Here is a 15443-nt window from a genome sequence, read left to right as displayed (position 1 = left end):
AGGAGGTACAAGATGGAAGAGAGGTAACACTGAAAGCAGATGCCATAGCAGGCTGCTCAGTCTTCTCTTACAGATCAGGCCTCAATTTCAGTTTCCTGAGACTTGAACAAGCAGTTTCTGAGAGGGTCATGAACAAAAGACACAGTCCTTGCAGTAGCTCCCTTTCTGCACGTACTCTGACCGCTCAAGGTTCAGCCATTTGTTTACTGTCTGGGACCCCTCACCAACTTAGAGCTACTTGGATGGGTCAATGTGAACGTGTGAAGCCAGCCAGCCTCCATGGAAGCTCAAGGACAAAGTCTGGGACTTGTCCAGGCCTGCCCAAAACTGATAACTGTAACCCCCAACCAGTAAATTCAAAGGTTACACACCCTCACCCAATCATATGGCGCAAAGGCGTGTACCACCCTGCTTGTGGTTTTTCCCCTTTAAAAACCCCTAACCCTGGGAGCTCAGGGCCATCCTCCTCCACTCGCTGTGTCAGATGTTGGACATGGACCAAGCCCAGGCTTGCTTGTTATCAATAAACCCCTGTGTGTTTTGCATGGGATATCAGCTCTGTGGTGATCTTGCTCGGGGATCTTGCAATGCGGGCACACCACCACCACTGGCAGAACGTAGACTAATATAAATGGGTTAATTAAAGTTACAAGAGCTAGTTGAGACAAGCTTAAGCTAAAGACTAAGCTTTCATAATTAATAAAAAGTCTCCATGTCATTACCTGGGAGCTGGCTGGTGGGACAGAAAAAGACTCGTTATACATCCTTGTAAGTACAGAAAGCAGTGATGGATTTTCGAAAGGAACTACCTTTAATCTGCCACAAACACTTATTTTTTAAGAAGAGAATGTTTTTGTTACAGTGGGTGGAAACGGATGGGTTGTTAGTTTGGTTTTGCCATTGCCTGACATTCAGAACCCAGCTCCATTCAGTAATTATTGCTTGGTGAATGAATGAATGAATAAATGAATGAAAGCAAATGATATCACTTGTTCCACAGAAATCCACTTTACATTGGAGACCAGTATAAAGGAATCTTTTATACATTCCTTTATGTGTAACCCTGGGGCAGTTCTTCTAAACAAATTATGGACTTCTGTTCAGGAGGTCTCTAAAAGTACCTTGGTCTTTATGGTAACCATGTCTAGGGTCTTTGTTTATATGAAGTCTCATTGAAAAATCCTAGCAACTAGTGAGTCCAGATCTTCATGTATTCAGAAGTAAGTAAGCCTGCTAGGTTTTGGTCTGGCCTGAATGTGATAGAATAAGAAGTTCTGTGAAGTTACAATGCCCATCAGTGACCCCGACTCTCCCTGTAACTGTATCTTCCAGGCTTCATATTTGGCTGAAGCCCCTGAACTGTGGTGACCTTAGAAAAGACTGGTGGGTTTTCTTCAACTGCCTTCATAGCCTGTGTCCTGAAAGTGAGCTAGTCAGGAAGGAGTTCTTGTGCTCTGAAAACTGACATAAGACAGGGCACAGCGAAGTCCCATTCATTACCAATTACAGGGATGCATCCCCTTGATTAACATTTGTTGACACCATTACCTTAGACCAGAGGATGGGAGAAAACGACCAGGACATTAATTCCCGAGTAATTAGAGTGAAAGCCAGACTCACGCTGAGCAGCCTGGAGTTCCTGTTTTCCACTCCCAACTGCTGGGCTCTCAAAGGCACTTACTGCTTGACAAGGCTCATTTGCAGGGTGCTTCTGGTGACAGAGTGAAGGTCATAGCCATTTGGAGCAGTTTTGTGGTGGGACTGTCTCCTCAGGCAAAGGGAGTGCCCAGTGGTTCTAAGACACAGTTACCACGGAAAGTCTAAGGTGAAAAAAAAAAAAGAACAGGAGACACCCTACCCTTTGAGCTCCCACCCCACCATCTTAACATTCAGACACTTGGCCAAGGAAGAGAGGTCAGTCAATACCGGAATTTAGTTAGCAGAACTGAGTTTAGAATACTTGCATTGGTTATTCAGCCCAGCCCACATTTACAGAGTTCCTACTACAATTGAGACTCTTGGAAGATACAGTAAGGAGGAACAGAGGAGAGGTCATTGAGGAACTAATTATATAATTTATTACTTAAATAGAATTGAGAAATGTACACAGAGGAAAGCGCCCCATGCTGTGAGAGTGTACAGCATGGGACAGCTGAGGGTGCAGTGACATGTCCCTAAAGAAGTGTGATTGGCCTGCGTTCTTAAGTAGAAATAGGAACAGAATGGAAGAGTGAGAAGATTTTCACTGATAGGAGGCCAAAATGGCGGGTCACAGAGTGCTTTGAGACATGCAATAGTTAAGGTTGGCAGAGGTCAGGAGGCCATGCAGGTGAGTACAAACTTTGGTTTTAAATCTGGATAACAGTGGGATGTGTGGTTATGTAGGTGTGTAAAGTGCAGAATAGTGGGTGATCCTGAGGACATGCAGAAATTATCTTTGTGTATATAATGGTACGTGTCCTGGTTGCTTCATTAGGCCATAGTCCTTAACTGAAAAACTTTCAGTTTAAAGGATGTACATATTTTACACACATGGAGAGTGAAGGTCATGGGATGAGTCCCTATGTCCTTATTTCCCAGCCTCAGTAATGAGATAGTCGATTTCCACCCAAACCACATCTGGCTTATCCAATCCTCAGTGGATAAGCTCAAAGCAAATTCTAAGCATCACTATAAATACTTGAAGTGCATACTTCTTTTCTCCTCCTGTGTATGTATGACAGAGGGTATTTGTGCACATCAGTGTAAACGCGTGCACCCATAAGTTTACATGTGGAGACCCAGGGTTGACATTGAATTCCTTCCTCTATCACTTTCCAACTTATTTTTGAGCAGAGTCTCTCACTGATCCTAGAACTCAGCATTTTGGCTTGACTGGCAAGCCAAGACCAGCCCAGCGCTGGAGTTACCGATGTACACTATACATACAGCTATTATATAGATGCTGGGGATCCAAACTCAGGTCCTCAGGCACATACAGCACATACTTTCTGCACCAGATCATCTTCCCCACCCTCAAGTATATATTTCTCAGACATCAAAATGCTTGTTTTCTGCCTTCACTACAATGATTACACCTGATAACTAGAGCTTGCTGTTTGCATGAGTATGTTTGTATTCCTTTTTTTTGGAAACAGTTGCTGTTGAGTTAAAAATCACCTCATAGTCATGTATCCCAAACTATCCCCAAACTCACTGTCCTTCTACCCCAGTCTCTCAAACACAGAGACCACAGGAGGAGGGCGCTACATTTGGCACACTAATTCTGTAATGTGGCCCCATATTCACATAGTGTGGCTTAAATATTTAAAACCTTAGATTATACATTACCAAACAGATTCTTAGACTAAACAGATTTTTCTTCCCAACCATGTTCATGATTAATGCCTGCTCACCAAATTCATCAAAATTGAGTATTATTTGTCTTACTATGACCAATTTAACAAATGAGAATCTTATTGGTGCTTGAATTTGCATTTTATTCCCAGTGTCAATGAGCTATTTACACTTTTTTTTGTGCACTCCTTGTTCCTTATCTTTCTAGCTCTGCCAAGGGGCCACCTGGCTCCTGTTTGAACATTTCTTATAACCGAAACTTCACAATTTTGGGGTCAGTAGTCCTGAAAAGGGGCTGCAGCTGTTTGAAAATGGCTAATATCGATCCAAAGTCTTTCATTAAATTTAGCAACTTCTACCTAGTTTTCTCAGGTAGAACTGTCCAAAATGTTTTTTGTAGCAGTACAGTACCTTTAAATGTGTATTGATACCATGTGTAGAGAGAAAGTCAAACGGAAAATATTTGAACTCACCAAATGATTTGATGGAACTGTAGTAGCAAGTACAATGAAGTACAAGTAGCAAGTACACCCTAAGAAGGGGATCATAAGAACTGGTACTAAGAAACCCCAAACTGTACATCTCTCTTCCTCTCTAGGCCCACCAAATCTTGTCCTGTACATACAGCAAAGCAATATGCAAAAATACTAAAAACTACGAAATCAACCTCAACTGTCGTTCCTGATGACACTGTCCTCCTTGACTTGTGAGATGGTTTCTCACTAGCCAGGGACATGTGGAGTACGCTGGCTAGCTAGCAAGCCCCAGGTATCTGGCTGTCACTGCAGCCTCAAGGAATTTTATTTTTAGTTTAAACATAACCTTTTGAACTTGTTTTTGTTTGTGTGGAATTTGTCAAACTATGTCATGGGACAATCAGAGGAAGAAAGAATTGGAGTTCTAATTTATCATCTTACAATACCTGTAATTACAGCACAGAGTATTATATTGGTATCCACCTAAAGTACAAATTCAGGCTTGGAGATACCATTTTGCATCTGCCAGACTAACAAAATCTTGTAAAGAAATAAGGTGTGTCAATGAAAATAAATTAGATCCGTGTTGACTTGGGTCTTAAATACACCCCCAAACACTCGTTTGCTAAAGGCTAGATTGCCGGGATGTGCTGCTATTGGTAGGTAAGAAATGGCGGGGGGACCTAGAGGAAACAAGTTAGGATATTAGGGGGTACATTCTCAAAGGGAGGGAGCTTCGGGGACCTCTCTCTGTGCTTTTCAGTCACCTTGAGGTGACTTGGCCATACACTGTCTCTGATGAAATTCCACCTCCTCACAGGCTACAGCAGTAGTAAATCACTAGCAACTGAAATCTCTGAAACAATAAAACAAAATGAACTTTTTCTACTGCTGTTATCAGTATTGTGTTCCAGTGACATGACGCCGTCTAACAATTATGTACCACATTCTTCTCTCTGGCTGTCAGGATTTAATATTAGTTTGCAAACAGGTAGATGATTGGCTCACGGTAGTGTACACTCCATGAGGTTGAAATGTGCCTCACACAGTACATTTTCTAAAGTTACCACAAATATACTATGTTAATTGTGCTTCATTTTTAGATATGAATAGCCTCAATTTCCCTAAAGTTTCAATTCTCATGGATATTTCTTTGGGACAGCACAAAATAAATGTAATAAGTTCACCCTACAGCTGGGTGGTGGTGGCACACGCCTTTAGTCCCAGCACTTGGGAGGCAGAGCCAGGCGGATGGATTCCTGTGAGTTCGAGGCCAGCCTGGTCTACAGAGCAAGATTCAGGACAGGCACCAAAACTACACAGAGAAACTCTGTCTCAGAAAAAAAAAAATCACCCCACAACTAGTAGACAAAAAGCTAACCCAGCAAAAGCCCTGGACCTTAACATTTTAATGTATTTTGATTCTACTGAACACCACATTAAAACTTCTCAGCAGGAGCAAGAGCATCAGAGACAATTCAGTTTGGGTTACAAAGTGACGGCACCAACCACGCCCAAACCAAGAGATTGCTTTTATCAGAAACTCAGCAAACAGGTGAAGTGTCACCCTTCAGGATTCACAGCTGTGCCTCCTGATGCTTCAGACACAATTTTCTCATAGGTCTTTATTAGGAAGATTCTTTCACTCAAACCATGCTTAGTTCATGCGGCACATTCTATCAGCTAAGCCCCTTGATAGCTTTGCATCCATTCCTCAGGAATACATGACTGCAAAAATAAGTGAGCGATTAGAGAGAAGGAAGTCATTAGTTTTTATTAGAGAGTATTAGGATGATTAGGCTCCTTGGCTCCCAGTCATGTAGGGGCGTGGCTTGCACCACTTATTTTTAGCAACAATAAAGCAGTCATCTCTTGCCACAATGTAACTTTCTGTGCATTCACAGGCCTGACTGGTAATTGACGTGTTTTCCACACAGAGATAAGTCCAGGGGAAGGACAGCAGTACACTCTGAGTGCTTGGGCCATTACATAGGGCTCCTGGGAAAACAGCCTATATGTTTGTTTGGGGCACCTGGGAAAATGGGATTGGACATTGTTGTTGTTGTTGTTCACGTGTTTTTTGATCAAAATGGATGTGGTTGCAGTATAAGACTCAGACTTTGAAGACGTCAAGTTTCCCGGATCATCTTCTCCGGGTCTGAGTCCAGACCTTACTGCCCAGTACACCAATGTCTTTTGCCTTGCCTGGTACTAAGAGTGCCAAACTCTGTGCCGGCAATGATCCAGGCAATCACTAAATCTCCACTTCAAAATTTAAACTCGGCCAGAAAATCATGGCTCCCTTTTAACTGCCCCCTTTCTCATTTTTTTTTTATTGCATTCACTTGTTTGAGCTGAAGGGGCCACCATAATCCTGTGGAGGACTGAGAACAATCTGCAGGAGTCAATACTCTCCTTCCACTACATGGGTCCCAGGGACCAAACTCAGGTTGTGAGCCTTGGCAGCAAATGCCTTTAGCCACTGACCCACCTTACCAGCCCTTCGCTCACCCCTGGAGTAGTTAAAATTAGTTTCCTGTGAACTAAGTTCTGATTTGATGACACCGAAACATTCTTATCAAAAAGAACTTGGCTTGCAAATTTACCTGTCATAGGTTCTTATCAATTTTAAAAAAATAAAATAAAATAAAAGGTGGAAAGAAAAGAAAGCCTGTTATAAATGTCAAGAATGGGACAAGGGTCACCGGAAACACAGTGTGATATTGAAGCACTTAATTATCATTCCAGGCTCCACGAAGGATTGTCTGGTGGTGAGTAAGGAGCAGCAAGATAGCTTTGCTCCAGGCACAGCAGGTCTCTATCATTACAGGGCCAACTCCCAGCCTTGGCCAACCCCCTGCTAAGTCCAGGGATCTCTTCCCTAGTCATTATGATGGGACACTGAGGTCAAAGAAGAACAATGGCATGGCTGATGCTCTAACCTGGAGTCTCACTCAGCCCATAATCTCAATGGGCTGTCAGTCAAGTCAGGGCTTTAGTTCAGAAAGCCTCACCAGAGAAGTTTGTGTAGTGAGCTCAGAAGACATGTAAGGGGAGACACAGAAAGCTCTGGGTCAGCCCCTGGACAGGCTGGGACAGTTTTCTTTGGAGTGCTTCCTAGGTTCCAATGGGAATCCAACTCGACTCTAGCAGGTATGATGGGGCCCTTGTTGAGATGCTCCCAGGTCTACCAACTGATTTCAGAATATCTCTATGAACTATATGAGGTAAGAGGCTATGTTTTTCACATTAAGAGGACTTCACACACACACACACACACACACACACACACACACACACACACACACACACCCCAGTGGTACTTCTAACCTGAAGTTGACATGTGACAAAGATGGTAACTATACAACTCAGATGACTTGTCCTTTGGCTTTGTGAGAGCACTAATACACCTTTCCTCTGGCCCTTCCAGTTCCTGAAGTGATCTCTCACTACCGTGGTAGACGAAACAAGTTGAAAAAGAAAATGATCTGTCCTAGTATTTCTTTGGCTAGAGGTGTGCTCAATATTTTAAAATTCAATTCATCTCTCTGTTCCCTGGTGTAGAAAAATTCTACTTGAAACCCATAGACAAATGGAATGGCTTCAAGATAACTCCGTTGCCAACAGTTGGAATTTGCTGCATGCTTTGTTTAAATGTGACTGTTACTTAATAAATCAAAACTAAAATGGGGAATTAGGAAAGTGACCTCTACTTCCTTCTCTTCAGACAGCCCCACTGAAATAAAGCTGTGGAACTCTACATCTGGTGCTAAGTGGGAAATTGCCAGAGATTTGACACATAAAATGCAAAATCTAGTGAAGACCTACAGTCACCACACTTACTGAAACTATATTTTCTTTTTCTTTTTCTTTTCTTCTTCTTTTTTTTTCTTTTTTTTTTTGTTTTTTTTTTTTGTTTATTTTCGAGACAGGGTTTCTCTGTGTAGTTTTGGGCCTGTCCTGGATCTCACTCTGTAGACCAGGCTGGCCTTGAACTCACAGAGATCTGCCTGGCTCTGCCTCCTGAGTGTTGGGATTAAAGGCGTGTGCCGCTGACGCCTGGCTGAAACTATATTTTCAACTAAGAAAGATACAACTTTTTTTTCTCCATTCTAGTTTGCTTAGTAATTTTTTTAATGTATAGTTCCAATAATTTTATTTTGAACTAAATCACTTATATAACACCTTAGATGATAGTGCCTTATTTCAACTTAACCAACAGATGGGGAAGTTGAGGATGGAGAAGCCCATGTGCATATCCAAGGACTCTAAATTGCCAAGTGTTGTGAATGCAACATAAAACAGATGTCAGATTCTGCACCTAGATGTTTCTGCCATTGGGTATTTCTAACTTTGGGTCATTTTCCTACATGTTTTGTTGTCATGTATTTCCTACATTTGCGTTCTAGTCACCACAAGATGAAGATGGACAGTTGTTCCCTAAGTTCTCATTTCATTCAGTCCTCACAAGTTTATTAAACTCAATGAGGAATACACAGCGGCTCACTCTGCATTGACAAGACAGAGTAATACAGGGTTGGCAGCCCTGGAAACAGACTACCTGGGGCTAAATGTCAGCCCACTATTTCCTAAAAGGGTGATCTTGGGCTGTTTCCTGTGCTTACATTTCCTCCATCTGCTTACAAGGCATAATAATATTATGGACGGCATGGGGTTGTTATGGGAACTAACTGATATGACTCACTTGAAGCATGAGGAGTAATAACTGAGTCTTAACTAAGAATCCAATCAGTTCAAGTTACTATTATGCGGAAGGGCAAAGATTTGTGGTGACCATATCTACCCAAATACCTGTTGGAAGTGCACAGAAAACTCCATAGCCTGCAGGGGGCTAATAAGTGTCATGGAATAGGTGTCAACTGCTTCTAACTAGGAAAACAGGAGCCAGGGAAAAGCCTCTCAGAGAAGGTCTGTGAGCAACCAAGGACTATAGAGATTAGAACAGGCAGAAACAATGGGGTTTTCAGAAATAACGGTTGGTAATATTAACACTTTATTCAATGGTTCTTCAGAGCAGTGCCGTGTTCTGTGCCGTGTTTCAGGAGCAGAGCACAGGAAAGGGGCGGGGGTCCCACACCGCCACATTTGTTCACCCCAACCAAGCACTGACTTGAAGAGCAGGACTTTCTCATCCAGACCTAAATGGTGACATCAACAAGCTTCAAAAAGAACACTACAGCATTCCTGCAGAGGAGACCACAGTGCCTGGGTGCAGTGTGACCTCCCCTTCAGTTCTGCCTTAGACGTCAAATGGCTCACTGGAGCCCTGCCTCTTGTCTACCACTCTCTCCCACCCCTTCCCTACCACATTCTTCTTCCTAATGATAGTTTCTAAAGGATGACTAAGACAGATGCAGTGATTTTGTGAAACTACAAAATGCCCTATGGTTTAATGATATCTAACAAGAAATAAAAACTAGAGTAGCATAAGCATGACTACCTTAATGCTCTTGTGAACTAGCTTGCTCCACAATTTCAGACACTTTTTTTTTTTTTTTTTTTTGGTTTTTCGAGACAGGGTTTCTCTGTGTAGCTTTGCACCTTTCCTGGAACTCGCTTTGGAGACCAGGCTGGCCTCGAACTCACAGAAATCCGCCTGCCTCTGCTTAAAGGCATGCGCCACCACCGCCCGGCCAGACACATTATTTTAATCATGCTTTAGACCCTCGGGCTTGATGTGAAGGAGCACACTGAGACATAGAGACAATTTTCCTGTCCAAGAGTCAGTGACAGCGTTGGTGAGAGGCCTCCAAAGCCGGCCTGTGGCTGAGTTAGCTGCACAAAGTAGCCTTCCACTCATTTTAGACTCAGACACACTCTGGTGGCCCAGTGGCTTCCCCTTGGGGCTTAGAGCTAAGCTATAGAAAGCTCTAGAAACACAAAGCAGTACCCTGGGCAGGGCCTTCAGTCTTAGCAGTAGCAACTGTTAGATTATCCCAAAAAGTGTGTGTGTGTGTGTGTGTGTGTGTGTGTGTTTGTATATGTGTGTGTTTCTGTGTGTGTGTTTTGTGTGTGTATGTGTGTATATGTGTATGTGTGTGTATATGTATGTGTGTGTATATATGTATATATAGTGTGTGTGTGTATACACATATGTATACATATATATTTGACTTCTACCTTGAATATATAACGTCCTTACAGTTAGGTGATAAGAAGATGATTTGACAGAAAATGGAGCAGGCCCCAGGAGGAAGCCTGAGCTGACCCAGGACACATAAGGAGTTCCACAACTTGAAGTAGCAGACATTTTACCCAGAGAGGAAAGAGTAACCCAGAACAAAAAAAAGATCCTCACAGGAAGACAAAAAAGTAGAGCCCCCTGCTCTGAAACATAACTCACCCCTAAAGTGTGACAACTTTAGAATAAAAGGCCCAAAAGGGGCACTTCAAGCAAATGGAGCTAACAAGCAGGTGTGGCTATTCTAGTCTCTGGAAAAACAGACTTCAAACCAAAATTAGAAGAGATAAATAAGGCTGTTTCATACTCATCAAGGGAACAACCCACACGATCTTAAAAATAGATCCACCCAACTTCATAAAACAAAGGCCACCAGACTCAAAGCCACAGGTTAATCCCAACACAGTGGTAGTGGGTGACATCAGTACTCCACTCTCACTAATAGATAGGTCATCTGGATAAAAAAAATAAACAGAGAAACATTGGAGTTTCTGTAACTATAAACACTGTAAATCAAGTGAGCCTAACATGCATTTCCAGAATGTTCCATCCAAATGCTAAAGAATACTCATTCTTCTGAGTAGGTCATGGAACTGTCCTTTTTGATCACACATTTGGATATGCAGCAAGCCTCAACAAAGAGAGGAAAATCAAAATAACACCTTGTATTCTAGGTGACCACAACAGGGTAAATCTGGATATCAACAGTAATGGAAACTACATGAAGTACACAAACTCCTGGAGATTAAACCAATGCTACTGTCACATGTGCTGCTATACCTTTAAACCAACACTGGGGACCAGAGCTAGGCAGATCTGAGGCCAAGCTGGTCTACACAGTGAATTCCAGACCAGCCAGCACTATATAGTGAGAGTCTGTCTCAAAAACAAAATACCATTGAATGAGCAACAAGTCACTGAAGAAACCAAGAAAGAGAAATTTTAAATTACTAATATTGAATGAAATAGAAAATATAACATGTCCAAATTTATGGGACACTCATTTTGTGTGTATAAGTGTTTAACCCACATATATGTGTGTGTGCTATACATGTCTATGGCCTGAAAAGGTCAAAAGAGTGTGTTGGATATCCTGAAACTGAATTGCTGATGGTTGTGAGCCACCAAGTGAGTGTTGGGAACTAACCCTGGCCTCTGTAGGAGCATAACTGCAGAATAACCTTCTAGCCCCAAAGACAATGAGTGGTTCGAAGAGGAAAGGCACTTGTAGGGCTAAGTGCCTACCTCAAAAAGTCTGAGAGATTTCAAGTAAACAACTTAGTGAAATACCTTAAGGCCTTACAAATAAAAACAAACCAGACTAAAAGACAGTAGATACGAAGAAATAATCAAAAACCAGGGCAGAAATTAATGAAATAGGAACAAAAAATACAAAGAATAAATGAAAAAGAAAGTTGGTTCTTTGAAAAGATAAACAAGATTGACAATCCTTAGCCAAATTAATCAAAAGGAGTGAGAGAACACCGAAATTAATAAAGGAAATGGATGAATTTCTTGATACCTATGCTATACCAAAAGTTAACCAAGATGAAATAAATGTTTGAACAGCTCTATAACAGTCAGTGAGACCAAAGCAGCAATAAAAGTCTCCTAAATAAAAAAGCCTGAGATTAGGCAGATTCACTGAAAAATTCTATTGACCTTGAAAAAAGAACTAACTCTAGTACTGCTCAAATTAGTCCACAAAAATAAAATTGAATGCATTCAAACTCTTTATCAGACAGTATTACCCTGTTAGCAAGCCAGATAAAGACAAACCAACACACACAACGCAAAAAGAAAATTCCAGACTTTTCTCCCTGGTTAACATAGATACAAAAATTACCAACAAAATATTAACTAACTGGTTTAAGATCACATAAAAAAGATCATTCATCATTAAAAAAAATGGTTGCTTTTCATTCTAGAGATGCAGGGATGGTTTAACATACATAAATCACTAAATGTAGTTCATCACATAAACGGACTCAGTAGATGCAGAAAAAGCCTTTGGCAAAGTCCTTTCATAATAGAACTTATGGAGAAACTACCAATGGGGGAATCTTACCACAACACAATAAAGGCTGTATTCAACAAGCCTATAGACAACACCATGCTAAATGGAGACAAACTCAAAGCATTGACGTTTAGATCAGGAATGTTGCAAGGGTGCCCACTCTCTCCACTCCTATTCAAGATAGTGCTTGAAATCTTAGCTAGAGGAATATGACAAGAGAATGAAATAAAAGGTATACAAACCAGAAAAGAAGTCATGTTTAGAGATGATATGATTCTACACATAAGAGACCCTAAAGACTCCACCAAAAAAACACTTGGAACTGATAAACACCTTGAGCAAAGTGGTAGGGTACAAAAGCAACTTACAAAAATCAGTAAATACCAATTAAACACCAATGGCAAGCATCCTGAAAAGTCAAAGGAACAATTCCATTCACAATACCCTCAAAAGAAAGAAAGAAAGAAAGAAAGAAAGGAAGAAAGAACGAAAGGAAGGAAGGAAGGAAGGAAGGAAGGAAGGAAGGAAGGAAGGAAGGAAGGAAGGAAGGAGAAAGAAAGAAAGGAAGAAAGAAGGAAGGAAAGAAAAAAGAAGGAAAAGAAGAAAGAGAAAGAAGGAAGAAAGAATGGATGGATAGATAGATAGATAGATAGATAAAGTTAACTTCCTATGACTAAGCCTAACCAAAGGGAGAAAAAGGAACAATCCTATTCACAATATCCTCATAAGAAAGAATAAATAATAAAGAATAAATAAGTACATACATACATACATAAGTAAAATTAACTACCTAGGACTAAGCCTAACCAAGGGGAGAAAAGACTTTTACCATGAAATATATTAAGATACTGAAGAGAAAAATTGAGGAAGATACTAGATGGTAGAAAGACCCCCCATGCTTATACATTGGAAGAATTAATCTTATGGAAATGATCATAATACCAAAAGTAACCTACAGATTCAATGCAGTCTCAATCAAAATTTCCATGACATACTTCACAGAAATAGAAAAAAAAATCTAAAATGCATATATGAAGGAACAAAGGGCCAAGGATAGTCAAAGCAATCCCTAGTAAAAAGAGCACTGTGGATGGAGGAATCACGACACCTGATTTCAAATTATATTACAGATCCATGATGAAAACAATATGTATTGGCACAATGCACACGCATACATGAGTGGAATAGAATAGAAAACCCAGATGTAAGTCAAGACAACTACAGTCACGTGATTTTTGACAAAGATACCAAAATACACATTGGAGAAAAGGTAGCATCTTCAACAAATGATGCTAGGAAAACTAGATTTCACATGCAGAGAAACGAAACTGGATTCTTATCTCTCATCCTGCATAGCAGTCAACTCTGGATAGATCAATGACTTCAACAGAAGATCTGACACCCCAAATCTTACATAGAAAATACTTTAGAATCTTCCTAAACATATGCACAGGTAAGGGGTAGCTCAAGAAATGGGATGTCCTGAAACTATATAAGATGTTCATCAAAAGAACCTGTCACTCAAGTGATGAAGCCCACAAAATGGAAGAAAATCTTTGCCAGCTATTTATCTGAAGAAAATTAATGTCTAGGATATAAAAAAAAAAACTAAAAATAAAATAAAACAACTGCAAACATGAAAATAAATAACCCAACTGAAAAACAGGCTGTGGAACTGAACAGAAATTCTCAAAAGAAGAAATACAGATAGCTAGAAAGCACTTTGAGTGCTCAGGCAACACCCATTGCCATCAGAACCCCTTAAAGATTCCACCCCACCCCAGTAACAGTGTCAACATTTGGAGTACTAATGACAGCAAATGCTTGTAGGAGGACTTTTGTCTCCAAGAGTTTCCTTCCTAGAATGATCGTATTGTAATGGTCAACTTCCTGCCAATAAAATAAAACACTGAAGACAATTAACTTAGGTAGAGAAAGATGGAATTTTTAGCAGGGTGTTGCAGTGGTGGGGGTTGGACACAGAGCCTCACAGATGCTAGCTCAGTGCTCTACTACTGAGCTGTAACCCCAGACTAAGATAGTTTATTTTGGCTCATGCTCGAAGCCCAAGGTCAACAGCCATATTTCTTTAACTTCTGGCAAGTGTAGTGTGTATGGCAGAAATGCCTACCTCATGGCACAGCAAGCCAGAAAAAGAAGCCCACAGTCCCCTTTGAATGCATGCTCCTAATTCTGTAAGAAGAGAACTTTCACTTCCTAAATGTTCCATTGTCTTTCAACATTACAGCCAAAGGCACCAAGCCTTTCACATAGGAATCTAGGTAGTTTTCCAAACCATAGCACTTAACATTCCTGGCAGCCATACTCTGTGGTAAGCAGACTCCAAGACAGGTCTCACCAATCCTCACTGCCCTGAGTTCACACATTTGCATAATCCCTTCCTCTGAGTGTGGACCCACCCCAGTGGTTTAACTCTAACTGAAGAGTAGTAGGCTATGACTTCTGAGATGAAGTTACAAAAAGACTGTGATTTCCACAGTGTTGGATTTCTTAGACCATTGTTTGCTTGCTTTTCTCTTCCTACTGAAAGGCCCATAAACCAAAGAACCAAACCAAGGAACCAAGTAATACTTTTGATCAATATCCAGGAAGAGAACTAGAGCCTTATTCCAAAAGATCACAGTTGAGCCCTGCCAATGCAGACAAGCATGGGAATGTGCAGTTCAGACAATACTTTGAACTTTGTGAGAAACCGTGAGGCAAAAACACCCTCCGAAATTTGGAGCCCACTACCTAGGATGGAACACCCTCATGTAGCCTTGAGGCAGGGGGGGGGGGGGGTGTTAAGACTTGCCTCTACTGGATGTGCCTCCCCATGGAGGCCCTTGCCTTCTTGTGGGGAGTAGGGGGTAGTTTGGGAGGGGGAGGCTAGGGGGGCGGAAGGAGAGAAGAGGGAGATCTTTGATTAGTGTGTAAAATGAATGAAAAAAATTCTTAATAGAAAAAAATAAATAAAAAATTTAAAAAAGTTAGACTAAGGTAAAAAAATAATAATAATAAAAAAAACACCCTTCTATGCTGTACCAAAGTTCCTGACTCTTAGAAAGTATGAGATAATAAATGTTCATTGTTAAATATCATTAGGTTCTTGTGGTAATTTGTTATGTGGCAGCAAATAACTAGTACATATTCAGACTTGTAAAACAATGAAAATAAGAGAATGTTAAACATAGTGTAGTATATCCATACAGTGTGCTTCTACTGAACCATGAAAAAAGACAAAATTCTGAGACAACCAACAACATGGATGACTCTATTATAAAACCACTAAACAAACAAAAGAACAAGTGATTCAATTCCATTTATATGAATGTCTAGAAAAGATAGATCAAAAGCTATAGTGAACATGTTAGTGTTGCCCAGGGCCAAGAGGAACAAAGGAAATTTCTGG

General features: G+C 40.9%; 1 protein-coding gene across 1 annotated transcript in view; it reads left to right on the top strand.

Annotated features, from left to right (window-relative positions):
- The first annotated feature begins 6771 nt into the window (after window positions 1–6771).
- Window positions 6772–15443, top strand: part of Tm4sf4 (transmembrane 4 L six family member 4) — a 60676-nt gene continuing 52004 nt past the window's right edge. The window contains exon 1 of the mRNA XM_059265099.1: window positions 6772–6965. The gene's annotated coding sequence lies outside the window, so the exon portion shown is untranslated. The remainder of the gene's footprint in view (window positions 6966–15443) is intronic.

The sequence above is a fragment of the Peromyscus eremicus genome, chromosome 6, assembly GCF_949786415.1.
Source record: "Peromyscus eremicus chromosome 6, PerEre_H2_v1, whole genome shotgun sequence".
Lineage (NCBI taxonomy): Eukaryota > Metazoa > Chordata > Mammalia > Rodentia > Cricetidae > Peromyscus > Peromyscus eremicus.
This window is presented reverse-complemented; position numbering and strand designations above follow the sequence as displayed.